Raw genomic sequence first — 27,447 nt, 5'->3', positions numbered from 1 at the left:
TGCACCATTGATCGACTAGTTTTACCGCAAATACGCCTTTCTGAATTTAAAGGATAGTATATAGGAAGAGCGCAAACACTCATCAATTATTGCTATAGGATTGATTATGCACGAGTGGAATATAAATTTGAGCATGATTTATGCAATAATAAATAACATGTTGTCACGTATTTGCACGTAAAAAATGATAAATATTTATTTAATAATTGAAAGACGTTAAGAAAGAAAACAAGAAAGAAAGTCAGTTTCTGTAATAAAGGAAATCATGAATGCTTGAGAAATAGGCAATTAAATCCAAATAAGGGGAAAAAGGAAAGGGTGCACATGTATTAACAGAATAAAACATGCTTAAGACTAATTCACAAAAATAAGTTCGTTATGGTAAGAGCCTAAATAAATCCCCAGCAGAGTCGCCATGCTGTCGTGCCCCCTTTTTCCTTGCGGAGTCTGGGTTTCGACATTCTTTGGGACAACTCATTTCCTTTTAGGAAGGGGTATGGAATTTGAAGAGTCGCCACCTAAGAGATTTAAGGAGCGTTAGGGCACCTAAAACAAATAACTCATAAACCGGTTTGCATTAACAGAGATTGGGTAAAGGCTCAAAATAACCTTGAGGGGAAGGTGTTAGGCACCCCTCGAGGTCCACACAATGGTGGGTCCCGGCCAAACTCAATTTAAGTGAATTAGTCTTATAAGAAAATAGAGCAATTTAAACAAATAGATATTACTCTTAAAACACAGAGTAAAAGGGTCCTAGGTTTATTAGCCTATAGGATCACTTCTGTGCAATACTCGATAAACTATTCTCAAATAAAGGTGTTACGCGTAGCATTAGTGAACAAGTCATCACATCCTTTACTACCCAATTACCCTCCCCTTAATTATTGTTACCTAAGCGTTCTAATAGTATCCAGTATGTGCCCTATGCATGCATTACATGTCCCTTACCTTTTTCCCTGGAGGTGTTTAGGACCTCTATTTAAGGAAGTTCTAGACTCACCTATGTTATTTTAAAAAGAGAAAACTAAGCGACAAACAAAAGTCAATAGGACTACCACTTAAATGTGCAATTAAGAGGCTCATATTTACCTCCACAAATAAGCAAACAATTACACGCCTCAAACAAACAGTTTTAAAATTTTAAGAGTCCTGTATGCAGGATATCTAAATGAGTATAAACAGAATAGACAACAGTTTCATTAAGGCGGGGCAGTAAATACCTAATCAGTTTGCCTACTGATTTTATTATTTCCTGAATCTGGGCAGGTTTCAAGCAGCAACAAAATAGCAATTTTAAACCCAGAATCCAATTAACTTATAAGGTTGCCTAAGTGATAGCCGGACATAATTTTATATACCGGGTAACTGAGCTGGAAACAATTACTGGTTTTAGCAGGCTGATTTTATCTTTTATACCCTACAAGCATGATATCTAAGTGTAGAAGAACTGATCTTAAGACCTTATATGCATGGTATCTAAAGTGCAGAAATGATTCTGAAAATTCCTATAGACATGGTATCTAAATGCAGAAATGATTCTGAAATTTCCTATATGTATGGTATCTATTTTTTAAAATTTTCTATAAATATGGTATCTAACACGCAAAAGTGAGTTAAAACTTTATAGGCGTGATTTTGAAAAATGCAGAACTTATTTTGAAACTTTGCAGGCATGTATTTAAATGTAGAAAACTAATTTGACAGCCTTATAGGCATGGTATCTAAATGCAATAGTGTGAATCTTGAAAGGATATTCAGAATTATTTTGGTCCTATAGTCATAACATTTAAAAATGGGTTAGGACATGTTGAGCAAATTAAATCTTATAGGCATGTTATCTACTGCACACTGTAACGGAATATAAATAACCTATAGACAGGATATCTAGCATATAGTAGTGAAAATGTTTGAAAAAAATAGGCACCTAAAGCAGGTTTTCAACCCCATTCTCATGCAAACATTAAACTAGGCCCAATTTTTTCCAATTCACTATTACCCCATCGTTATTACAAAATAATTAATACAGGCCATAAGTAAATGAATAAATTACAAAATATATGACTATAGGAGGCCTGCAGCAGGCCCAATGCTTCCGGATAACCCAGACCTTCAAACCATAACAGTTCCAAAGCTCAGAGATACACAGTAACTATTGGTAAAGTACCATGAAGCCTAATCTCTAGTGTGTCAGAGTTTCCATGGGATTCGAGGACCCAGGGTAGTGCTCACACTAGAGAACAAATGTTCAGAAGTAGTTCATAAAGGATTGGAAACTAACCCTAATGTGTTAGAGTTCAGAGGAGTCTCATGGACCCTAAGCAGTGCTCACATTGGGGGTGGCAGGACCCTAGTTAACTAAGAGTAGGAGTTGAAAATAATGTATGAAAATAGAAGACAATTTTGTTTTAGAGAAATAGTTTGGATTTCAGAAGTGCATAGAAGCAGATTACCAGATTACAAGAACCACAAGCAGCACACATTTAGCAGAAGGAGTTCAGCCATGAACTCCAGCAATCATAACAGACAGGACAGAGTAACAATTAATCCATTAGCTATTACTAGGTGAACATACATGCATATATTAATCAGAGAACAACATGCTGGGATCAAACAATCGTACAGAAAGGTAACAAAAGTTGAGAGCATAGAAATCATGAATTAATCAGGAGTTTGTTAAGGGGTGAACACTTAAAACAGGACAGAACTCATGCTAGTTGAGAAACCAAATGGACGTAGGTCTAACCGACATGCTGAAAACAAAAAGCACATAGGTCTAATTTCATGGAAGTAGGCATGCTGATTAAGAGTGATAAACATGAAGCACATAGGTCTAATTACATAGAAGCAGATATGCTGATTAAGATCAATAAGCATGAAGCACATAGGTCTAATTACAACATATTGAATGATGACAGAAGTGGAGACATACCAGTTAAGATATAGCAAACATAAAGTTGAAAGTATGCACGATCCAATAGTCTAGCTTTGGCTTTCAGCCGGCTAGACAATGTAGCAAACAAAAGTAATACAAAGGTTTGAATGAGAGCAAGAGCTTGTGTGTGTGTGTGTTTCTTTCTGAGTGTTCGTGTAAGTCTGAACCTGTCCTTGAAAATCAGAACAAGAAGGGTTTTTATAGCATGCAATAGGGTAGGTCACATAAGGTAATGAATCAATCACATATACATAATATATAAAAATCAATTAGCACTCATTCAAGAATCAATTAACAGGACAAAATCAAATAAGCACCACTTAATTTAAGAAAAAATCTCACACAGAATCAATCCGTAATTAAGAGCAAGGTTAATAAGGTAAGACATAATTTCCAGAATCAATTAGGAATAAGGACACACAATCAAGACAATAATACGGACACATATATAGGGTAAGAACAAGTAAAACTTAAATAAGAAAATATGGGTACTAAATTCAAACCCTAATTTAGGTAAGTAAATCAATTAATAACTTAATTGATACAATTAAAAGTAACGGGCAAAAGACAACAGGATAAATAGTCAGAGAATCAAAACCCTAGGATATGTCAAAGGAGTAGAGATGAAACTCAAAAATGATCGGTCGAAATAGTAAAGAAGAAAACCATAGTTGAAAGCATTTAAATGTCTAAGCATTTTGACAGAAAACCCGCTAGAGATCAAAACACTAGGGTTTTAGAACATAGCCATGAGAATCAGTCGAACAAGTAAAGAAAATTAAGGTTAAACACTTAAAAAGTTAGTATTCTCAGAAACTTAAAAGGGTAAAACCCTAGCTTTAGAGAAGACAAAAAATTGGTTAATAATAAGAAAACACAGAAAGTTTTTTTAAGAGAAATAACAAAATAAACTTAAAACTACCTCAGATCTACAAGTATCTGAACGGATTCGAGTAGCAAGAGACTAGGGTTTTAAGAGAATGACATAGATGAAAGAAAATCTGGTTTGGAACCATAGATTCGAGCCATAAACACGAAGATAATAGTACCCACAAGCGGAGATGACCATAGGTAGATTCATAAACGGTTTTGAGCAAATCTGAGTTGGACCTCTTCAAGATTCTTTAATAAAACAAAAAACTCAAACAACCAGAAGAGGTAAGAGGTTGGAAGGGGCCTGAAATCGCAGAGGAACCCCATGGAACAGGTAGTTTCTGGTGACGACGGCTAGGGTTTGAGTTCTATCTGAGAGAGAATAGATGAAGAGAGGATTCAGAGGCGGTGCAATTGAAGATAATGGGTAGGGTTTGGGGGGTCGTTGGATTAAAAATGGAAAGGGATAACGAGGACTGTTGATCTCAGAGATCAACGACCACGATTAAAGGAGGTTCTGGGTCGGGTAGGGGTCATTTAATTTGTGCTAGGGAGGATTGGGCTAAGGTTTAATTTGAATTGGGCTGGGGGGGGGTTCCCAATTAAACATAATTAAAGGGGTTATTTTTTAAAATACCTAATTTATTAATAAAATAATTTGTAAAAATAGCTAATTAAATGATAAAAATTATTTTTATGCATGAGGCTGATTTAATGTAATTACTTAGTATTATAAAAATATAAAATGTTATTTTCTAGTGAAATAAGGCAATTATGCACACATGGGCTATTATTGCAAAGTTATTGCAATTATAACCCTAATATGTATATATGGCTATTTGTAAAATAATCAAAGCTCAGTATAAATATAAATGATAAAATTAAGTAAATAAAATTATTATAAAATCATTTGTGATGCAATTAGTAATTATTTATATAATAAAATGCTAGAAAAATCCTTTAAAAAATACAAAAAATTATGGAAAAATACTGGTTGATGCTCATGCACTATTTTGAAAGTATATATGCATTTTGAAATATATGAGGAAAAATTGAGTATCAACAACAGTGACCATCTCTAACTATTTCAATATCAATACAAGGTAATTCATTAGCTGATGTGCCCAAGAGTGTTTGGAAGAATCCTCTAAACTCTTGTTCTATCATAACAGGATCGGTCATTTTATCCCTTTGGTCATTGAATATGGCTGAAATTTTATTCCTCAATTGTCTGGCCTTCAAATGAACATGAAAGAATTTGGAATTCTGATCCCCTGCTTGTATCCATATTGCTCTGGATCTTTCCTCAAAACCTGTTCATTAACTCCTTCCCATTTTTCAATCTGCATTAGCAACTCCTTTTCTTTAGCTATTAATTGACTGTTGAATGGGTCTTCATCAATTTCTCCTTGAACATTCTTCAACTGTTCGCTGATCTGGCTAATCTTTTTCTCTAATGAAGTCATTTCTTTATTCATGTGCTTTGTCTTATCCTTTAACCTTTGCAATTTCTTCCAAATTGAGAACATAGTGTATCCCTAAATGCTTTGCTTTCCTACCTCATTAACAGCTTCTTCAAACTCCTTCTGATTGAGCAGCACATTATATAATCTGAATGGTTTTGGCAAATAATTTCTAGTAACCTCAGTGTTGATAATGATAGGAGAATGATCCGAGACTCCTGACAATTTAAAACTGCTTGAAGACTACTATAGTGAGTTAGCCAAGAAGCATTCCCAAATGCCCAGTTAATATTACTGTATATTCTATCTTCTGCATCTCTTTTATTACACCATGACCACTGACACCCTTTTCTGCTCAATTGCCCCAGTTCAATATCCCTTAAACATTCTTGAAATTCCACCATTTCAGCTTGATGTACTGGTTGACCATTGAGTCAATCATGAATAGATAAAACATTGTTAAAGTCTCCAATAACTATCCAAGCCTCCTAATAGTGCTATGAATTTGTCTTAGTTTCTCCCATAATTCCCTTCTTTAAATGAGGTTGTTCTTCCCATAAACAAATGTGATGTAGCCTGAGAAGCTTGATCCCTTATCCTTCACTTGGCAATGTAACAATTGAGTAGTAGCACCAATAATATGTACCTGTACCATACTGTCCTTCCAAAATAGCCAGATTCTCCCATTGTTTGTTATAGCTTCATCTGAATGCACTTTCCAGTCCTTATGAAACTTCCTTTTCACTTTATTAATACTTCTAGGTTTCATTCTTCTCTCAAGGCATCCTAGTAAATATATTATGTATTTAAGCAAAAGGCATTGAGTTCCTTTTTGCTTATAGGGCTTATTTAGCCCCCTTATGTTCCAAGAGCTAAAGAACATGGTGGATTCTCCTCATTGAGGCTAATCCCTTCAATCACCCTTCCAGTGCTGCTAGCCTCTTGTATTGACAGTGGACTATATGTATTTCTGTTCATCATATTCACAAATTCTTTCTCAGTTAATGCTCCCATCTGCTGTGTAATTTCTTTAGCTTTCATCTTTTGTTTTCCTCTGGACTTCTAAACTGGTTGCATCTCCATTTCCTGATTAATCATTTTCTCTGGATTGACCTGTTATTCCTGTACTAGCTTAAGAATCTGCTCCTTCTATATTGCTGGTTGCTCACTCAGTCAACCATCCTCTTGTTCCTGTATTTGTTCCTTCTGCATTGGAACTTGCTCAGCAACAGGCTTTTCCCTCCATTGCTTTTTGATCTGATTCTTAAACTCTTTCCCCTACTGTAACGACCCGACTGGTCGTTTTGTGCAATTTCATTTGGTTTAGCAATTTGAGGTCACGAGCAACTTCATATTATATTTATCGACTTGTGTGTACGGTTGGATTCAGTTTTCGGATGAAATGGAGTCGAATTGGAAGGAGGAATCTAGTTTTGGATGCTTAAGCGGTGGGAATTTGACCGAAATTTGATTTTTAACTAACCGGCCTCGGAATGGTTTGTGGGTGGTCTCATAGATTCATATGGTGATTTTGGACTTAGGAACACGTTCGAATTTGGAGTTGGAGGCCCGTAGGGTAATTTGAGGCATTTTGGCAAAAGTTGGAAAAGTTGAAGTTTGGAAAATGGAGAAGTTTGACCTATAGTTGACCTTTATATTATCGAGGTTGGAATGCGATTCTGAAAGTTGAAGCAGCTCTGTTATGTTATTTGAGACTTGCCTACAAAATTTGGTGTCGTTTGGAGTTGATTTGGTATGGTTCGGGCGCTTGGTTGCAATTCTAGAAGTTCTTGAAGTTCATAGTGATTTTCATGCGTTTTGGCATCCGATTCATGGTTTTAGAAGTTATATTAATAATTTGAGTACGCGAGAAAGTTCGTGAGGTATTTTTAGACTTGTGTGCATATTTGGGTTGGAGCCCTGAGGGCTCGGGTGAGTTCCGGGTTGGTTTTGGAATAACTTTTCATAGTCTTTCATTTCTGGTACTGGTGTCATTGCATTTGCGATATTTATGTCACAAATGCAACTATCGCAATTGCGAAGCAGCCTCGTATTTCGAAGCTGGGCTGCTAAGGGATGGACTCACATTTGCAAGGAAATCGCTGCTTTTGCGAGGCCTGTTGAGTTCGCATTTGCGGACTCAGCATCGCATTTGCGATAAAGGCCGGAATTAAGTTAGTTCGCATTTGGGATGGCCTTGCTTTGCATTTGCGAAGTGTTTAATCGCCATTGTGATGGAGACATGATTCTTCAGGTTTCGCATTTGCGATGTATTCTTCGCTTTTGCGAACACAGTGTTGTAGATACCCAATTTTTTCCTATATACTTTAAATATGCATAAATACCTTCAAAATAGCATATATATATATATATATATTTAAAATAGCATATATATACATATATGAGCATGCACAAGGTTTTTATTATTTTTTCCATAATTTTAAGGGTTTAAATTGATTCATTTTCTCCCCTTTTATTCATAAAATTTCCAATAATTATTTCCTAAATTATTTTTATGATGATTTATTCATTTAATTTCTATACTTATGCCAAAATATGGCTAATATATTTTTCATGCATTTTTATAATTACATTTATTATTTTTAAGCTAAATTGCATATAATTGCAATATTATCCCATTTTAAGGTATAATTATATTTTAAATGCATAAAATTGGTTCCTATATTTTTAATATTATAATTATGTATTTTAAATTATTTTGCCACATTAAATTATTTTTCAGAAATTACCTATTATTTATTATAAATTAAACTAGGAATAACTGGCTATTTGAATCATAGCCAGATTTGGCTTTCCATTTTAGCCTAATTCGGACCCCTCCTCAGCCCAATCTCCTATTAAATAACCCGACCTAAGACCCAAACACTTCCTACCCGACCCAAACCCATCAAATCTTGGCATTGATCTAAAAGATCAACGACCCTCCTTTATTCTTTCCTTTTTAATTCTAAAAGACCTCTAACCCTAATCACTTTTCTAAATCCGCCACCTTCAAATCCTCTCATCTTCTCTCTTCTCTCAACCTAACCCTAGACTCTGTCAATCACCTCCCTTCTCCGGTCATCTCCGGTGACCAACTTTCAACCCCAAGCCCCCAATGGTTTCCCATTCGCCTTGCTCATCAGCTCTAAGGCCTTCAAGGGTCCTGAGCCATGTCGATTTGGATCTAGGGTTTCTGTTTCTGTTACTCATGGCTTTTACGGTGTGATTTTGGGCAAAATCACACCTTATATGTTACGACCGGTGAAGTTTACAACAGGTTCTGTCGTTTCTATCTGGGTTCCCATTGAAACCCTAACTCTCGTTTGAATCTCTTAGATCTGTGTTAATTTTAACGCTTTAAGTCTGTTTCTTCCTATTATTTGCACTATTCTCGAACTTCATCTGAAAGATCCTCAACTTTAAACCATTTTTACTTTCTTTAAATAATTAGGGTTTTCTCAGAGTTCTTTCTACATTGTTTTTAACTGATTTTCTTTATGATTAAACCTCTTTCCTTGCTTATTTTGATCGATCTTATGTTCTTACTGCTTTTAATTCGCCTATGTCGAAAGCCCTAATTTCTAAGATTTTCTTTGCTTTGGTTCTGTGTGTTAGCCTGTTTACTTGATTCTTGTTAATCTTTCATGGTTACCATGCTTCGAATGTGTTTTACTGAATCCTTAGCCTACTTATGTCACTTCTATATGACTATGATCGTTTTGTTTGTTCCTCTCTTGCTTCTTTCTGTCACTATGGCTAACCTTGCCTGTTTGCTACGTCTGTTTGATCTTCTCTATTTATATGTTGAAAATACAGAATCATGACTCCCTCTTGATTGATTCTGATTTCCTTAATTGATGGTTTAATTGAAAGATTTTCTTTTAAAAGCCCTAAAAGCTTTACCCCGTCTCTTTAAACTGACTGATTTCTTTACTATATTTGCTATGATATTTTATTTCTACTGATTCGTGTCCTTAATTAAGGTTTTATGAATTTAGTCCTAATTGACTACTCTATGCTTACTGAACCTTGACTCCTTCCTTATTTAGTCATGCACTGATTTTTCTTCTTGCCTTATATGATACTGAATCTTCCCGTTTGATTTGATTCCCTTAACTTTAAGGGAGTACTTCCTTGATTCCCTAATTGATTGATTCTGAGTTCTTCAATTATTATGCTACTATGATTCTTACCTTATTTCACTACCTATTTTTCAACTACAAATACTCTATGTCTTTCATTAACACATGGACGAACATTTTGGTTTTCAAAAACTACCTCTCTTACTAAAAATCTCTGCTCTCCCCTCTCTCTTGTGCTATTTGCTGCTATTAGCCGGCTGCAAGCCAAGGCTAATCATCTGTGCTCTCTTGTTCTTTTATTCTGCTTACTTCTCTCACTACTAGAAAATAGGCCTATGGCAACGCAGGGAAAACCATTGCAACAGCCACATAAACCGTTACAGTATGTATATGGCAACGGCTTGGTGACCGTTCCATCAGGTCGCGTGCCAATAGCTCGTAAGCAACGGTTCTTGTAACGGTTGTTATAACCGTTGCTATAGTACCATCTATCGCAACGGGTATTCCTCTTTCTGATGCAACGAGTATTTGTATTCTACTGTAACGGTTCAAAATTGTTGCCATTTGATTTAATGCAACGGTTATGTAAGCTATGGCAATGTCTATTTAAAGGAACTACAACGGTTTTCTTTTTCCCTATTGCTACAGTTTCTTACAATCGAGCAAAAACTATTGGAACGGTTTTCATGACCTATTGCGTTGGTTTAATATCCTATCAGAATGGTTTTCATGATCTATTGCAACAATTTACATTATATACTTTAATATCCTATCAGAATGGTTTTCATGATCTATTGCAACAATTTACATTATATACTGAAACACATCTTGTGGCCTATTGCAACGGTTTTGATAGGCTAATGTAACAGCTTAATTGAAACAATATACACTAGAATTTATATAATTCTCAAAATGAAACTATTCATTACCATTCACAATCCAAATTAATTGTCCAACAAGCTATATAGAATATCCATAAAACCAAAATACGCCTCTAACCCAAGCTGCATAGATTTTACAAAAGTTTCCAAAATGTTTGCTAACAAAAGATTCCTAGAACATCTAGAGTTTCAGCAATAATTTAAAAACCTTCTTAAGTAAAGTCTAGAACTTCATCGCTTTCGACTTTCTTTTCATCATTTCTCCACCTACAAAAAAGGATAAATAAAGTCATTACCTTCCAACGCTAGTTGACAATTCAAGCAAGCATAAAAGGAAAAGACATAAAATGAGTGTTAAAGGGGAAAATCATAATGGCCTTTCCAGTTCCATCATAAATGACCCTGGCAGTTCAACGATTGTCCTCACAATTCATAAGCAGAAGACAATTATCACTAAAGCAAACCTTGTATAAGTCTCACTAGGTGAAAGCAGTAGATAAGTAAGCTCAACACCAGTCTAATGTCCTAAAAATGGACACTTTTTGTATTTCGTTGAATTGAGTTAAGTAGCTTGTGAACAAAGTGCATAACAGCTGCCCACTGTGGCTAGGATTCAGTAGCCACTTTTCCTGTACTTGGCTGCTCAATGAGAAACCGAATGAATGAGCCACTCGACAAGGCTAAATAAGTATGCCAGTAAAAATGTAATTGGTTAGATATTACTAGTTATGTTGCTGCCTGTATATCTTATATGTGTAAAATCCAATTCTGTTTAAATTCGATATAGCCAATATAAACCCTTCGTACACTAAAGTTACACTCAAAATATTAAAGCGATCATCAAGAGTAAAGTCAAACCGCTAATGTGTATAACATATTTATATACACTAAACTAAACAAGTTCAAAAAAGAATTAAGACTAACCAAAGAAAGGAAAAGTACGGCGAATCTAAGAAATTTTCCACAATTGAAATTGGATAATCTGTGAATATAAAAATATCATTAAAGTAAAGCAAAGTGTATATCTAAATAAGTAGCTTTCTCTAATCTCAGAGCATTTTGTTAAATTTTCCTTGAAAACAATCTGAAATGTGATGTAAATCTTCTGGAACTATTAACTTTGAGCATAGCTATTCAAAATGCTAAAAGTTTAAAACTCATAGGTCTCCAGACCTTACAAGTTCTCCGTTGGATCACTAATCAATAAACTATACAAGATAGTTGAGATGAAGATCTGTTTAAAACTCACAATAATAATGTCGACAAGGCAACACAAAAAGTTTTGCATCACAATAACAGAACTGACGAGGTAACCAAAGAACTATACATCAACAAAAATCCAAAAGAGAAGTGGTAAAAAGAACTATAATGACAAGACTATCAAGGCAAAGTGAAGAAAAGATCAAGATTATCAGAGAAAACCACACAGCTATGTGTGTGCATGAAGCGAGACCACTCAATTGCACGAGAGAGAGAACAAGAACTAAAAAATTTATGAACACGGATTAAGTGCAGTGGTAGAAGAAATAGCAGAAGGAAGGAGGAGAATAAGAAAGAGAAGAAGAGGTTTAACATTTTGAGTAAGTACTAACCAGATCGTTACTACCGGTAGATAGAAGATTGATTAGTTGAATAACAGCTTGTTCTGCAGAGTAAGTTTATCCAGGTGAACGAGCACTAAAAGCGAACATGTTAGGATCAATCCGTAATCCTGGGTTCAGACGCTGAAGTTGTGCGACGACGTTAATTGTAATTCTCTTTCCATAGCATCCTTTTGTGCATTGAGCTTTTCCTGCATTCTTTAATGAATCCTACATTCTATTTCTTCAATTTTTTGCTACATCATCTCATCAGTAGGAACTTAAAGAGAGTCCAATATCTCCCACTTTTGTAAGTCGGTCTTGGAAACCCCACATGCATATAATTTACGCGGCGTGGATGCTCGGGTCCTATGACTGATGCAAATGCATCAACTGATTGACCGACATCTTCACTTTGTTGTGTTGATTGTATCTTTTTCATTTCAGCCTACAGACCAAATTCAAGAGAAGATAGTTCAAGTATATAAAATTGAATCAATGATTAAGATCAAAGAAATGATATGGACATTCTTTAAATTAGAAACGTCATGCAATTTACTAAGTATATCTCCATATAAAGCCTTTCATACTCTGCCAATTGAACTGATACTACAACGATCAAAATAATGACTGTTTATATTAGTAGTAAAGGTACTTGATCATATAGAAAACTATTTGGACTGCTAAATTAAATATTAAAAGTTGGTTTTCCATATCAATATGAGATAACTTTTGTCAACCAACATATTTTCCCATCGCAGTTTATATCTATATGACAGTTTATACATAATTATTTTCTATTTGTGGTCTTAGTTTCTTTATTCAAGTCATGAATCTGTTAGTAACAGATAAGAGCTTACAATGGTAGAAAGCTCTTTTGTATGTTGTGATTTTTTTGAACTTTTGTCTCTACTGCTACTAATACTACTATTATTACTCTGCTTGTTTTTTTTTGGTATGTCAGTGTTTGGATGTGTACAAAACTTAAAAAATGAGCAATTATCATTGAAACAAGCTAGGGGCATATAAACCAAAAGTAGCCTTAGAATCTAGTGGTTTTCAATATATCTTGTTGCGCATCTTTCTCCAAAGAGTTATAAAAAAATATGTCATTAACGGCAAAGTGAGATGTTAAAATCAAAAAAAGTGTAAATCAAAATGTATTACTAAAGAAAAGAACATAAACCATATAAAAAGGAGAATACAGAGAATAATTATTGTTACTTTATGCATGGACCCCCTTAAATTTGTCCGAGTTTTCATCTAGAAACTTAATTTAAGCCTATGACCTATTGAACACCTGACCTATAATCAAACTGTGTCAACAAAACATAAGACGCTTGCATGGCAGATGACTCGTGTCTCACTAAAAATGGAGCTACAACAAACACTTTTGTCAAAAACATAAACTGGAAAAATGAAGAGAAATAGGACTTATTTAACCATTTGAACATTAGGACAAATAAACCTTGGGAAAAATAATTTACAATCTCAGAAAACAGAAAAGATCAATGAAGTAGTGATTACAAATACTAGTAGATTCCATGGATAATAAGAAGATAATGAAGAGTGGACCTTTTAGATCAATAGAGAGAGCGAGAGAGAGAGAGAGGGGAGAAGGAATTAACACTGGGCTTTTTCATTTATTTAATATAGAATGAAAATCATTTTTGTTTGTTAGTATGAAACGAGCAATTCAAACAATAATTCAGTCCTATTTGGCCTTTTTCCTTTTCTGTCTCCCATAGAAAATCCAGAAAGATCAATGACATTTAAGAACACTCTGACTGATCAATCAAAGTTTCAGGAGCAACAATTAGTAGCTGAATTTGGAATAAAATGATAGTTTTGAAGCATTTTAGAGTTTCTTGAGATCTATACACTATACGTATTGCACAGCCATCACCCCAAAAGAAATGCATCATGTCCAATTGCGAAAAGCACCGGCATCCACAAAATAGAAAATTTCCACATCGCTTTAACATTTTCTAGCTGTATTCTACTCTCTTATGTACATTCTTTTGTGTTTTGCTCCTTGTTACATCTTCTTCGACAATTTACTTAGTAAGTGTCATCACTCCAAAAGAAACTGAAGCTTAATACATAATCCTACATAACATTTGTTAGGAACCCTACAAGCAGGCCACTAATTTACAGCCAAATTAAATTATGACAATACGACTATCAATTAATCTACACCAAATTATAACAAACAATAATATGGAATCTAGTTAATTTCATTAGGCAAGTATATCAAATTGGTAATACAACTTTCAGTTTTAAGATACAGTGGCAAGACTAGATGCCCAAAAATCTTTGAGAATACCCAAAAAAAGGCCTAAAATACCGAAGAAGAAAAAGGAAACAACTTTTCACTTCTCTACCCTAAATGCTTGGATAACGCAAACACAAATTCATAAGTAAATTAAAATCGAGTAGGAGAAGCTGTAAAACTATCGCAAACACTAATTTACTACAGACAAAAAGTAACACATACTAAAAACGAGCAAATTGAAGAGTGCGTCGGAGAGCATAGTTGTAGAGGAAGAGGACAAAGCCTGGAAATTAAAGTTTGGGAGGAACGCTACTCTTGCAAAGGGACCACAAAATGCGAGAAGGATCAAAGAATTAGGAAGAAAAAATTTGGGAAGATAGTTATCTATTAGGGATGTTTCTTTGCCTAAGAGAAATTTTGTGGGTATAGTCCGTATAAATATTATCGATTAGGGATTTTTGCCTTTGAAAAATTTGGCTTGTGTGCTTTTTGGGAAAAGAGGAAAATTTAATATTTATATTACACTATTAAGGTTTGGCAGGTTTCAGAAAATTTTGGGAAAAAAGTAAGGAGTGTTATAAATATATTATGGATGTTCATTTAGTACTCCGTTGTAAATAAGCTACCTGAAGAAGCTTATCCATATGAGATTCCGCCGTAAATATGTTTATTTATTTAGTACTTTATTGAAAATAAGTTTCCTGAAGAAGCTTATCACTTCGGTACCCGGTTATGGATAAATATTACCCCCGGTAGAAGATTATCCATACCGGGTATAATAAGCTTATCCATTCAGTACTCCATTATGGATAAACACTGCTCTCAGTAGAAAATTATCCATATCTGGTACAGTAGCAGATTACACAACAACTTGTAGTAGCAGCTTACACGACAGCTTGTAGTAGCAGCTTACACGACAGCTTGTAGTAGCAGCTTACACAGCAGCTTGCGTAGCAGCTTACACAGCAGATTGCAGTAGCAGCTTACACAACAACTTTCTTTTTTCTATAAATAGAAGAGATTTCAGTTCATTATGTACATCAATTTGAATTCGAATAATATAACAGTTTCTCTATATACTTGTCTTTATTTTATAGTCTTTATTTTATAACACGTTATCAGCACGAGACTCTGCCATCTTGAGCAAATATTTTGAAAGTATCTGAGGTAAGAACTTTTCTTTTCCAAAATAATGTCAAATCTTTCTAAACTTGAATTTGTTGCCCTAGACATATCGGGCAAAAGCTACATGTCTTGGGTGCTTGATGCTGAAATTCATCTTGATGCGATGGGTCTGACAGACACCATCAAAGACAAAAATCAGACATCAAACCAAGATCGTGCCAAAGCAATGATATTCCTACACTATCACCTTGATGAGAGACTGAAAATGGAATATCTTACTGTTAAAGATCTAGTAAGATATGACCACTGTGGAATAATTTAAAAGATAGATATGACCACCTGAAGATGGTCGTTCTTCCACAAGCACGATATGCATGGACTCATCTAAAGCTATAAGATTTTAAATCTATAAGTGAGTATAATTATGTTATGTTCAGAATTATTTCCCATTTGAAATTATGTGGTGATAATATTACTGATCATGATATGTTGGAGAAAACTTTCACCACTTTTCATGCCTCGAATATGCTCCTACAGCAGCAATATCGAGAGATGTGATTTAAAAAGTATTCTGAACTTATCTCACATCTTCTTATAGCCGAGCAACATAATGGGTTATTAATGAAAACTATGAAAACCGACCTACTAGTTCTTGTCCATTCCCTGAAGTAAATGAGACGAACTTCCACCAAGCTAAACGTGGAAGAGGTCGTGGCCCTAGTCGTAGTCATGGCCGTGGTCGGAGAAGAAACCTCAATCATGGTAATAATAATGCACCAAAGAAGCCTCCTCACCACCAGCAATGGAAAAGGAAGGAACAAAAGCATGAAGCGGTGCAAGCACCAAATGTAGAAAATGCATGCTATAGATATGGAGGAAAAGGGCACTAGTCACGTACCTGTCGTACGGTAAAGCACCTGGTTGAGCTTTATCAAGCCTCCCTGAAAAAGACAGAGAAAAATGCTGAAGTAAATTTTATTTCTGAAGATAATTTAGACTTCATGCATTTGGATGTAGCTGATTACTTTGCACTCCCAGAAGGAGAAACAAGCCATGTAATCGGTAGTGAATCTGTAAAAATGTAAATATTTTAATTTTTGTCGTTTGTAATAGATAGTATGGTTATATAATTGTTGTACATAAATAAAAGTTATGCTTTGATAATGATGTTTACTATAATATATTTTATTTATGTCCTTTTGAAGAATATGGATAATTCTCAAATTATATTTGGATCAAAGACAAATCATGAAGATAATTGTATTATTGATAGTGGAACAACTCATGCCATATTCAAGTATCAGAAATACTTTTCTTATTTGCATAAGAAAAAAGCAAATGTTTCAGCAATTTCTGGTAATATAAGTTTGATTGAAGACCCCGGAAGAACCATTATATTTCTGTCTAAGGGAGCAAAACTTAATATAGACAATGCATTATTCTCCTTCAAGTCCCGAAGAAACTTGTTGAGTTTTATAGATATCCGCCGAAATGGGTATCATATTGAGACAATAGATGAAATGAAAAGGGAATATCTTTGTATTACAAAGAATATTTCTGGCCAGAAATGCATTGTAGAAAAGTTACCAACTTTATCTTCTGGCTTATACTATTCAAAAATTAGTACAGTTGAAGCACACTCTATCGTAAACCAGAAGTTTACGGATTCAAATACTTTTGTGCTTTGGCATAGCCGTTTGGGCCATCCTGGATCAATAATAATGAGACGAATTACTGAAAATTCGAGTGGGCATCCATTAAAGAACCTGAAGACTCTTACAAATGACGAATTTACTTGTGATGCTTGTTATCAAGGCAAAATGATCACTAGACCATCACCAATGAAGGTTGGCATTGAATCCCTTACCTTTTTAGAGCGTATACATGGGGATATATGTGGACCTATTCACCCACCAAGTCGGTTGTTCAGATATTTTATGGTCCTAATAGATGCATCTTCAAGATGGTCTCATGTGTGCCTATTATCATCTCGCAACCTAGCGTTTGCAAAGCTATTAGCCCAAATAATTTGATTAAGGGCACAATTCTCATATTATCCTATAAAGGCTATTCGCCTTGATAATACTGGAGAATTCTCATCTCAAGCTTTTGATGATTATTGTCTATCAGTTAGGATAAAAATTGAACATTCTATAGCTTATGTTCATACTCAAAATGGCCTTGCAGAGTCATTTATTAAACGCCTGCAATTGATAGCAAGACCACTACTTATGAAAACAACATTGCCCACTACTATTTGGAGCCATGCTATCTTGCATGCAGCATCACTTATACGTCTCAGACCGACACATTATAATAAATATTCTCCATCATAATTAATTTTGGTCATGAACCAAATATTGCTCATCTACGAATTTTCGGATGTGCTGTATATGTGCCAGTAGCACCACGACAGTGCAGTAAGATGGGACCACAGAGAAGGACAGGAATATATGTTGGGTTTGAATCACTGTCTATTATTCGTTATCTTGAACCATTGATAGGAGATTTATTTACTGCTCGATTTGCAGATTGTCTGTTTGATGAAACAAATTTCCCACAATTAGGGGGAGAGAAAAAGGAAATCAAAAGAGAAATTGCGTGGAAAGTTTCATCATTATCTCACTTTGATCCCCATACCCCTATATGTAATTAGGAGGTCCAGAAGATCATCTATTTACAGAATATAGCAAATCAAATGCCAGACGCATTTACTGATTTGAAAAGGATAACTAAGTCACATATCCCAGCAGAGAATGTGCCTATCCGAATTGATGTCCCAGTAAGACCATCTACTAGCATGGGAGCTAGTGAACCTAAAGCACGCCTGAAGCGTGGTAGGCCTTTGGGTTCTAAGGAATGAAATCCTTGAAAAAAAATCAACAAATGATCAAAACGATACTATGAAGGGATCTTCTAAAGAGACCCAAGATTTGATTAGTTCTGAGATTCCTGAAGAAATCAATGAACCCGAAGCTCATATGAGTGAAGAACTTTTAAAAGGTTCGACCGGTGATGGGATTAATTTAAATCGATCTGAAATAGTGGTGGATAATATTTTTGCATATAATGTTGAACTTAATATTATGCAAGATAGTGAGGATCTTGAACCTCAATCTATCGAAGAATGTCGACAAAGATCTGATTGGCCAAAATGGCAAGAGACAATTCAATCGGAATTAAAGTCACTTAAAAGAGAGGTTTTGGACCAGTAGTCCAAACACCTGCTGGTATAAAACCAGTTGGTCATAAATGGATTTTTGTGCAAAAAAGGAATGATAAAAATGAAGTTGAAAGATACAAAGCTCGCCTTGTTGCACAAGGATTCTCACAACGACCTGGAGTCGATTTTGATGAAACATATTCGCATGTTATGGATGCCATAACATTTCGATATCTCATCAGTTTAGCACTACATGAAAAGCTTGAAATACATCTAATGGATGTAGTTACAGCTTATTTGTACGGTTCACTTGATAGTGAAATTTATATGAAAATCCCTGAAGGATTTAAAATGCCTGAAGCAAAATCTCAGGAAATGTATTCAATCAGATTACAAAGATCTTTGTACGGTTTAAAGCAATCTGGGCGCATGTGGTATAATCGCCTTAGTGAATATTTGCTGAAAGAAGGTTACATAAATGATGTTATTTGTCCATGTATTTTTATAAAGAAAATGACATCAGAATTTGTTATACTTGCTGTTTATGTTGATGACATAAATCTTGTTGGAACTCCAGAAGAGCTCCAAAAGGCAATTGAATATCTTAAGAAAGAATTTGAGATGAAAGATCTTGGAAAGACAAAACTTTGTCTTGGTCTGCAAATTGAACATTTAGCAGACGGGATCTTTATCCATCAATCTGCCTATACAGAAAGGGTCTTAAAACGCTTTTACATGGACAAAGCGCACCCATTGAGTACACCAATGGTTGTTCGATCACTTGAAGTGAATAAGGATTTGTTCCGACCTCCAGAAGAGGACGAGGAACTCCTTGGTCCCGAAGTACCCTATCTCAGTGCAATTGGTGCACTAATGTATCTTGCTAATGCTACAAGGCCTGACATAGCATTTTCTGTTAATTTACTAGCAAGATATAGTTCTTCTCCTACACGGAGACATTGGAACGGGATTAAGCATATATTGCGATATTTAAAGGGAACTCTTGATATGGGTTTGTTTTATGCTAACAAAGATAGTGCAGACCTTGTTGGTTATGCAGATGCAGGTTATTTATCTGATCCCCATAAAGCTCGATCTCAAACCGGCTACGTATTTACATATGGAGGTACTATCATATCATGGCGCTCCACAAAGCAATCTATTGTTGCTACTTCTTCAAATCACGCTGAGATAATAGCTATTCATGAAGCAAGTAGGGAATGCGTATGGTTGAGATCAATAATTCATTTTATTCGAGAAAAATGTGGTTTGGAATGTGAGAAAAGACCCACAATTTTATACGAAGACAATGCTGCATGCATAGCCCAATTGAAGGGAGGATTTATAAAAGGAGATAGAACGAAGCACATTTCACCAAAATTATTCTACACACACGATCTTCAGAAAAGTGGTGACATTGATGTGCAACAAATCCGTTCAAGTGATAATCCAGCAGATTTATTCACTAAATCTTTGCCAACTTCAACTTTTGAGAAGATTGTATACAAGATTGGAATGCAAAGACTCAAATATTTAAAACAAAGTTTTCATCAGGGGGAGTAAAATACGCGATGCACTCTTTTTTCCTTACTAAGGTTTTCTCCCATGAGGTTTTCCTTATAAGGTTTTTAATGAGGCACATAACAATGCGTATTACTAAATATGTGTACTCTTTTTCCTTCACTAGTATTTTTTCCCACGTAGTTTTTCCTAGTAAGATTTTAATGAGGTACATTATCTTTTAATGAACATCCAAGGGGGAGTGCTATAAATATATTATGGATGTTCATTTAGTACTCCGTTGTAAATAAGCTTCCTGAAGAAGCTTATCCATATGGGACTACGCCGTAAATATGTTTATCTATTTAGTACTCTATTGAAAATAAGCTTCCTGAAGAAGCTTATCACTTCGGTACCCGGTTATGGATAAACATTACCCCTGGTAGAAGATTATCCATACCGGGTATAATAAGCTTATCCATTTAGTACTACGTTATGAATAAACACTACTCTCAGTAGAAGATTATCCATACCTGGTACAGTAGCAGCTTACACAACAGCTTGTAGTAGCAGTTTGCAGTAGCAGCTTACACAGCAGCTTACACAGCAGCTTGCAGTAGTAGCTTACACAGTAGCTTGTGTAGCAGCTTACACAGCAACTTCCTTTCTTCTATAAATAGAAGAGATTTCAGTTCATTATGTACATCAATTTGAATTCGAATAATATAACAGTTTCTCTCTATACTTGTCTTTACTTTATAGTCTTTATTTTTTAACAAAGAGGGAATTACTAACCATTGCTATAACTTTATTTCTCAAAAACTGTGGCCTAAGATAGCTCTATTGGGACGGTTAAAACACTTTTGCCCAAATAATCCCCTATGAAAACGATTAAAAAGCAATTGGAACGGTTTGATAGCTAGAATGTACCCATAGCAACCAAACCATATTGCAATGGTTGTAACCGTCGCGATAGATGTACTATGGCAACGGTTCCCTAAATGTTGCCCAAAAAAGTGTTGCCATAGGCCCATTTTCTAGTAGTGTCTCTTTACTGGTATGTCCTAGTTTAAATTTAAAGCCTCAACAACAACATGCTCCTCTTACTGTTTCAGTTTCTCTTATTTCTAGTATGCTTCTACTTGTGGTTCTATTGTGAAACTTGTAATTAAGTTACATTATCAGCATGTTATTATGTTCCCCTTCCCTTTAGATTAATGTATTCCCTTATGTGTGTTTCAAAGCATGCCTTGTCAGTTGTCTTTTACTTAATGTGTACTTACCATCTTATGAATCCCAAATCCTATTACCCCCTTTCTATGTGTACTTCCTAGCTGGTTCGTGATTATGCCAGTATCAACTATTTCCGAGCATGTCCAAACCAGTCCTAAGACCCTTGCTGGTTTATGTGTTTGCAGTCAGATGTCTGTGAATCCCAAACCCCTTGACCCCTGTGTGACTACTGAATTCATTTGGATTCTGTAAACTAGCTGTGTGTGATCCTATCCTGAAGTGCTTGAACTTTGTTTACTACTGCAACCCTTTTTTCAAACCATCTCTGTTGCTTTACTAATTGCTTTCAAAACAGACTTTCAAATCCAATCTTTAATAAACCTCTTTCAACTTGTGTCCTGCACTTTCACTTCACTCTTAGTCAATAAGTTTTGCCCCCTCTAGTATGTGTACTGCCTTGGGATCCTCTTGAGAGCCCTCTAAACTCTGGCATACTAAGGCTAGCCTTTCCACACTGCACTGGTTCAATTCTTGGTTGCTAAGTCTAGGTGTAAGCATTGCCCGAGGTCCTTGAGACCCTTAGGGAACTTTGATGCACCTAGACTTTGATTTGTCTATGGGAATGAGGCTTGTGAGACCATTGGAGGCTTTGGGAAACTTGGGCCTAATCGCAGGCTCCCTATAGAATAGCTTCTTGATTTCTATTTCTACTTATGTAATTTATTCATTGGCCTTTAATAATTTATAAACAGATATTGGGGCATTTAGTAAAAGGGTGGGTGGATGTATGCTTTAAAGGGTAATACAGGTAGAAATCCTTCACTTAGGACCTTATTTTTGAAGTCTGCCTGGTTTACTCAATAGAAACATGCTCATAAGGCTTTCCTCTTTTAAATCTGATTGCTTTGTCTAATAGAAATCATGCCTATAGGATCGCGCTTCCAAATTCGTTTGCATCAGGTAAAAATCATGTTCATAAGGTTCTGCATTTTGTCATGTTAGAGATCATGCTTATAGGTCCTAAACAATCGTGTTTAAATCAGTTCAAATATAGATGTCATGCCTATAGGACTCAACTCTAATTCAGTTCTAATAAGTATTTCTGTATGTTGCTGCAAATTGTCTTAAATCAGTAATACGCCTAGATATCATGCCTATAGGGATCCCTACTCGCAATTCTTTCTGGTAATTTTATTAGCCAAATGAACAACTTCATTACGCCTAGTTTATTTTTTAAAACTGGTCTTATTAAGTGTCAAATATTTCCTGAAACAAGTTCTTTCAAAAATTGCTTCAATCTCATTAGATATCATGCCTATAGGTATTAAAGGGGTCTATTTCGAAAACCTGTTTGTTCCTACATTAACGTAGACACATTCTACTGCATATAGGCAAGCCTCAGGGAATTTCAAAAAACTGTATTTCCCTAAAGTGCTTTTGTCGTTTAACATTTTCGATTCTAATAAGCTTTTAAAAGGAGTCCCTAGGCAACTACTAGGTTATAACTTCTAGGTATAAAAAGGTTTGTCTATTTCTGCATATTCACTTAGATATCCTGCTTTAGAACTTTGATTAATAAAGACCTTAATTGTGTTTGAGTCGTGCTGCTTGTATGTTTGTTTTTGAGGAGGAAACTTTGAGCCTCTTAATTACTCCTATTATGTGAAAGTCCTAAGTGTTTTGACTGTTGAGTTTTTACCTTTCTAAACCTTAGGGGTACGTCTAGAACTACCTATAGGTAGAGGTCCTAACTCCCTCCGGGACCATTAAGAAGGGATGGGTAGCAGCACACAATAGGTATCAGTGACCAAACACTCGCTTTGCATAACCAATAAGGGATGGGAAGGGTAGACATGGGATATGATGACTACGTGTTAATGTCACGTGTAGCCCCTCATAGAAGAGTGTTTATCAGACATTGCGTGGGGTGATCCTATAGGACAAACAACCTAGGACCCCTCTTTACCAAATCCTTTCTCTATTTAAAACTTTTCGTCTTTTACAACTTGTTCTTACTACTTGAACTATCCAACGTGCTTTACTTGCAACTTATTTGATTCAACTATTTATATGGACTAATTTGTAAATATAAGTTCGGCCGGTACCCATAGTTATGGACCAAGAGGGGTGCCTAACACCTTCCCCTCTAGGTTACTTCGAGCCCTTACCCTAATCTCTGGTAATGCAAACCAACCCAAGAATTAATCACTCTAGGTGCCCTAACGCACCATAATCCGTTAGGTGGCGACTCTTCGAACAACCAATTCCCAAAAGGGAAATGAGTTATTACACCTTGTGAATGTCGAAATCTGGACTTTCTCCGCGGAGGAAAAAAGGAGGTGCGATAGCATGACGACTCTGCTGGGGATATTTTTAGGCTCTTACCATAATGAACTTGTCTTTATAAATTAGTCCAAGCATGCTTATTCCATACTCTGCTCCCTTATCTGAATTTAACTGTCTATTTTTCAAGCATTTATGATTTCTTTATTACCCTGAAAACTGACTTGTCTCCTTGTTTTCCTTTTTATGTAACTATCTTTTCAATTATTTAAATGCTGTATTTATTTTTTCCTATGTGAAAATACTTGCCTACATGTTATTAACTGTTGCATAATCATGCTCCACATCATATTCCACTCGTTCATATCAAATCCTATAGCAACGCTTTAATGAGTGGTTGCGCTCTTCCTATTTATTACCCTTAAATTCGGAAATGCTTATTTGCGGTAAAACCAGTCGATCAGCGGTGCAGTCGACGGTTCCGTGCCTTCCCCCTCAAGTTGTCCGCTTGAGGGTATCAGTCTAAAACCCTATAGAAACCTTACTCTGTTTAAATTGTGCATATATCATGGTCAAACCTAGTCGGATTAGTTATACTGTCCACATAATGATCCTTTAAGATAAGCCTTATCCAAAGTCCATCGGGTTTTCCATAACCCTAACAGATGCAACCACGTTCTGTGCATTAATTTGGAGAACTAAATACCGATATGTTGATCATAAATGTATAAATAGTCGAGTCCGGTGGGGGTAAGGCCTAACCCTTTTGTTTTGCAAAAAATGAGGCACGAGGTCCCGAGCTTCGTTATGGTTAGGACACCATCACTCTTGCTGGACTGGTGGAGGAATCTACCATCAAGTGACAAAATCAATGAATGGAAAGAGAGGGCCCTCAAATCTAGCGAAAAGCTGGAATATCTGGAATACAGTCTGCTGGAAATGGAAGGAAAGGTGAGGAAGAGAGTCACCGACTACCAGAACACCAAGGGAAACAAGGAGGACATTTAGTAAAGGTGTTCTTACTAATGAACCTACATGAACTGGACGATTTAATCAACGAGAACATTAAACCCGAGGGAGGCCCTTCCGAGACTAAATATATTAGGTTTACTTGCTTTCTAAATGTAATAAAGCCAAGTGCCAGTAGTGACTTGTTTTATTATTATGTTAGTGTCATTTTTGGATTCGTCTACTTTTATATTATGAAATAAAGCATTTATCGGCATTTGAAGTTCTCCAAATTTATTTGTCGCTAGGCCTACCTCAGGCACAACGAGGCCCCCCAATTAGGATACAAGTTTATATTTCGCAATATGTGTTTAAATACTGCAAACATTTCAGGATCCTCACTAACTTGTTACCTTTTTTTGTCTTATTTATTTTTATTATTCCCATCCCCATAGGTTGTTTCATCCACACTGGCATCATCGGCATATAATACTAGATCTAGAGGCCCTCCACCTTCTCCTCCATCTGATATCCACCAACAGAATGCAAAGAACCCAGCACTTCCTCAAAACACACAAAACCAACAGCCGAAAAATCCTACCATACCAAATCAATATGCAACTCCACCATAAAATATCAATCCATTACCAGTACCAACTCCACTATAACATCATCATCAACCAATCCCATACCCAACAACCACCACTTACCAAACTCCCCAAAATACACCACCACTCATTCCTGATCCACAAAACTCCACCAATGACCATTACTATACCCAAGTTCCTGGCACCCATCAGAGCAACCCCATATACGTGGAAACTAAACCACATTCTACCCAGCCAATTTCTTGTGCACCGGAATTCTCCGAAAAGGACCTGCTCATTAAGAACATGGCCAAAGAACTCAAGAAATTAACAAATCGAGTTCAAGGTGTTGAAGGCGATAGAGGAATAGAAGGTTTGAACTATGAAGATCTGTGCATACAGCCCAATGTGGAACTGCCAGAGGGGTACAAACCTCCCAAGTTCGAAATGTTCGATGGTACAGGTGATCCCAGGGTTCACCTAAGGACTTACTGTGATAAACTGGTCAGGGTTGGAAAGGATGAAAAGGTTCGAATGAAGCTCTTTATGAGGAGCCTTACTGGGGACGCGTTGTCTTGGTATATTAGCCAGAATCCCAAGAAATGGTCAAATTGGGTAAGCATGACGTCAGATTTCATGGACCGGTTCAGGTTCAACACAGAAAATGCACCTGATGTCTTCTACATTCAGAACTTCAAGGAGAAACCTACTAAGACTTTCCACGAGTATGCTACTCGTTGGAGGTCGGAAGCAGCCAAAGTCAGGCCCGCTTTTGACGAAGAATAGATGAATAAATTCGTCGTCAGAGCACAAGATCCATAATATTATGAGAGACTGATGGTCATCGAAAATCACAAATTCTCTAATATCATAAAGCTCGGGGAAAGGATCGATGAAGGAATCAAGAGCGGGATGGTAACAAATTTCGAAGCACTGTAAGCCACGAATAAGGCACTCCAATCAGGGGGCATATCGAAGAAAAGAGATGTTGGGGCAGTAATGGTGGCCTAGGGCCCATAAAATCCACTCACATATCAAACACCTCCATCCACCTATCAAACACCTCCACCCACATATCATGCATCGCCATCTACATATCAACCTTCATCTCCCAGATATTCCCAACCAGTCACTATCCATCACACCTATAATTCCCAGCCATCCCACTTCCAGTCACTACTAACTCGCCAAAATTATCCAAGACCAAGACCCAATTTCGACTGCAATCTACCCAGACAATATACCGCCATTGCTGAGCCCATCGACCAATTGTGTGAAAGTTTAAAAGCCTCAGGATACGTCACTCCTATTCCCTCCGTGGTGCTAGAAAATCCATCTCAATGGGTCAATCCGAACAAAACATGTGCATACCACTCTGGTATGAAAGGGCGCACCACTATTGAGTGCTGAACACTGAAGGACAAGATCCAGACGCTAATTGACAACAAGGTCATACAAGCGAAGGAAGCCGTACCTAATGTCTGCAATAATCCCCTCCCTGATCATAGAGGTGACAATATACATGTTATAGAAACAAATGAGGAATAGGACCTTGAGGGGTCAATCAGGCTTATCCGAGAAGGCAATGACTTTAATGTTGCAGTTACTCTTACTCCTATCATGGTTCAGACTCAGGCACTTATCCGTTCAAGGTGGAAGTAACTCTGCCCGCAACCACCTCCCCTCCATTTGAAGTAGAAGTGGTCACACCTTTTATTGTGACAGTGTCAACCACACCCCCATTCAACTCAAAAGCGATACCTTGGGATTATGTCGCCAAGTCTCAGCGAAAAGGGAAGACTAAGCTAGAGGAATCTGATGCCGCACAAGGGATGACTAGATATGGAAGAGTCTACACACCTAAACACCTGGGAGGTTCAAGAAAGAATGCCACTCCTAGGCAGTTTGTCATTGAGACCGGACCAGATGACTTGTGGAGGAAAGTACAGGCGAAAGAGTATTTTGTTGTTGATCACCTGAACAAAGTCCCTGCTCAGATACTATCCTGTCACTATTACAGAATTCAGAGGCACACAAGAATGCCTTGATGAAAGTACTGAGCGAGGCTTATGTACCTAATAATATCACCGGTGGAGAAGTGGCCAACATGGTCGGTCAGGTGTTGGAGAGCCATAGGATCATCTTCCATGAAGATGAGTTGTCGCCCGAAGGTCTGAATCATAATCAGGCATTGCATATCACGGTACAATTTGAAGACAAGTTCATTACAGGGTTTTGGTTGATGGAGGTTCTAGTCTGAATATTTGTCCACTGGACACTCTGAAAAGGTTGGACAAAGGTTTCCATGAAATACGGACCAGAAGCACGAATGTGAAGGCTTTCAATAGGTCCTAGAGGGCCACGATTGAGGAAATAAACTTTTGCCTACAGATGGGACCGACTTGGTTCGACGTTGAATTCCAAGTGCTTGACATACCAGCCTCATATAATCTTTTGTTGGACCGCCCATGGATCCATGCTACTGGAGCCATGCCATCTACACTACGTCAAGCCGTAAC

At 36.5% G+C, this 27,447-nt stretch overlaps 1 long non-coding RNA gene across 1 annotated transcript; it reads right to left on the bottom strand.

Annotated features, from left to right (window-relative positions):
- Positions 1-10,219: 10,219 nt before the first annotated feature.
- Positions 10,220-14,496, bottom strand: LOC104217687 (uncharacterized). Its single transcript, XR_708832.2, has 3 exons — positions 14,312-14,496; positions 11,827-12,262; positions 10,220-10,501 (listed from the first exon to the last, which is right to left on the bottom strand). It is a non-coding gene; the product is annotated as an uncharacterized lncRNA (long non-coding RNA).
- Positions 14,497-27,447: the final 12,951 nt, after the last annotated feature.

This window comes from Nicotiana sylvestris, chromosome 6, assembly GCF_000393655.2.
Source record: "Nicotiana sylvestris chromosome 6, ASM39365v2, whole genome shotgun sequence".
Classification (NCBI taxonomy): Eukaryota; Viridiplantae; Streptophyta; class Magnoliopsida; order Solanales; family Solanaceae; genus Nicotiana; species Nicotiana sylvestris.
Note: the sequence above shows the minus strand (reverse complement) of the source record. Positions and strands in the feature narration are given on the sequence as shown.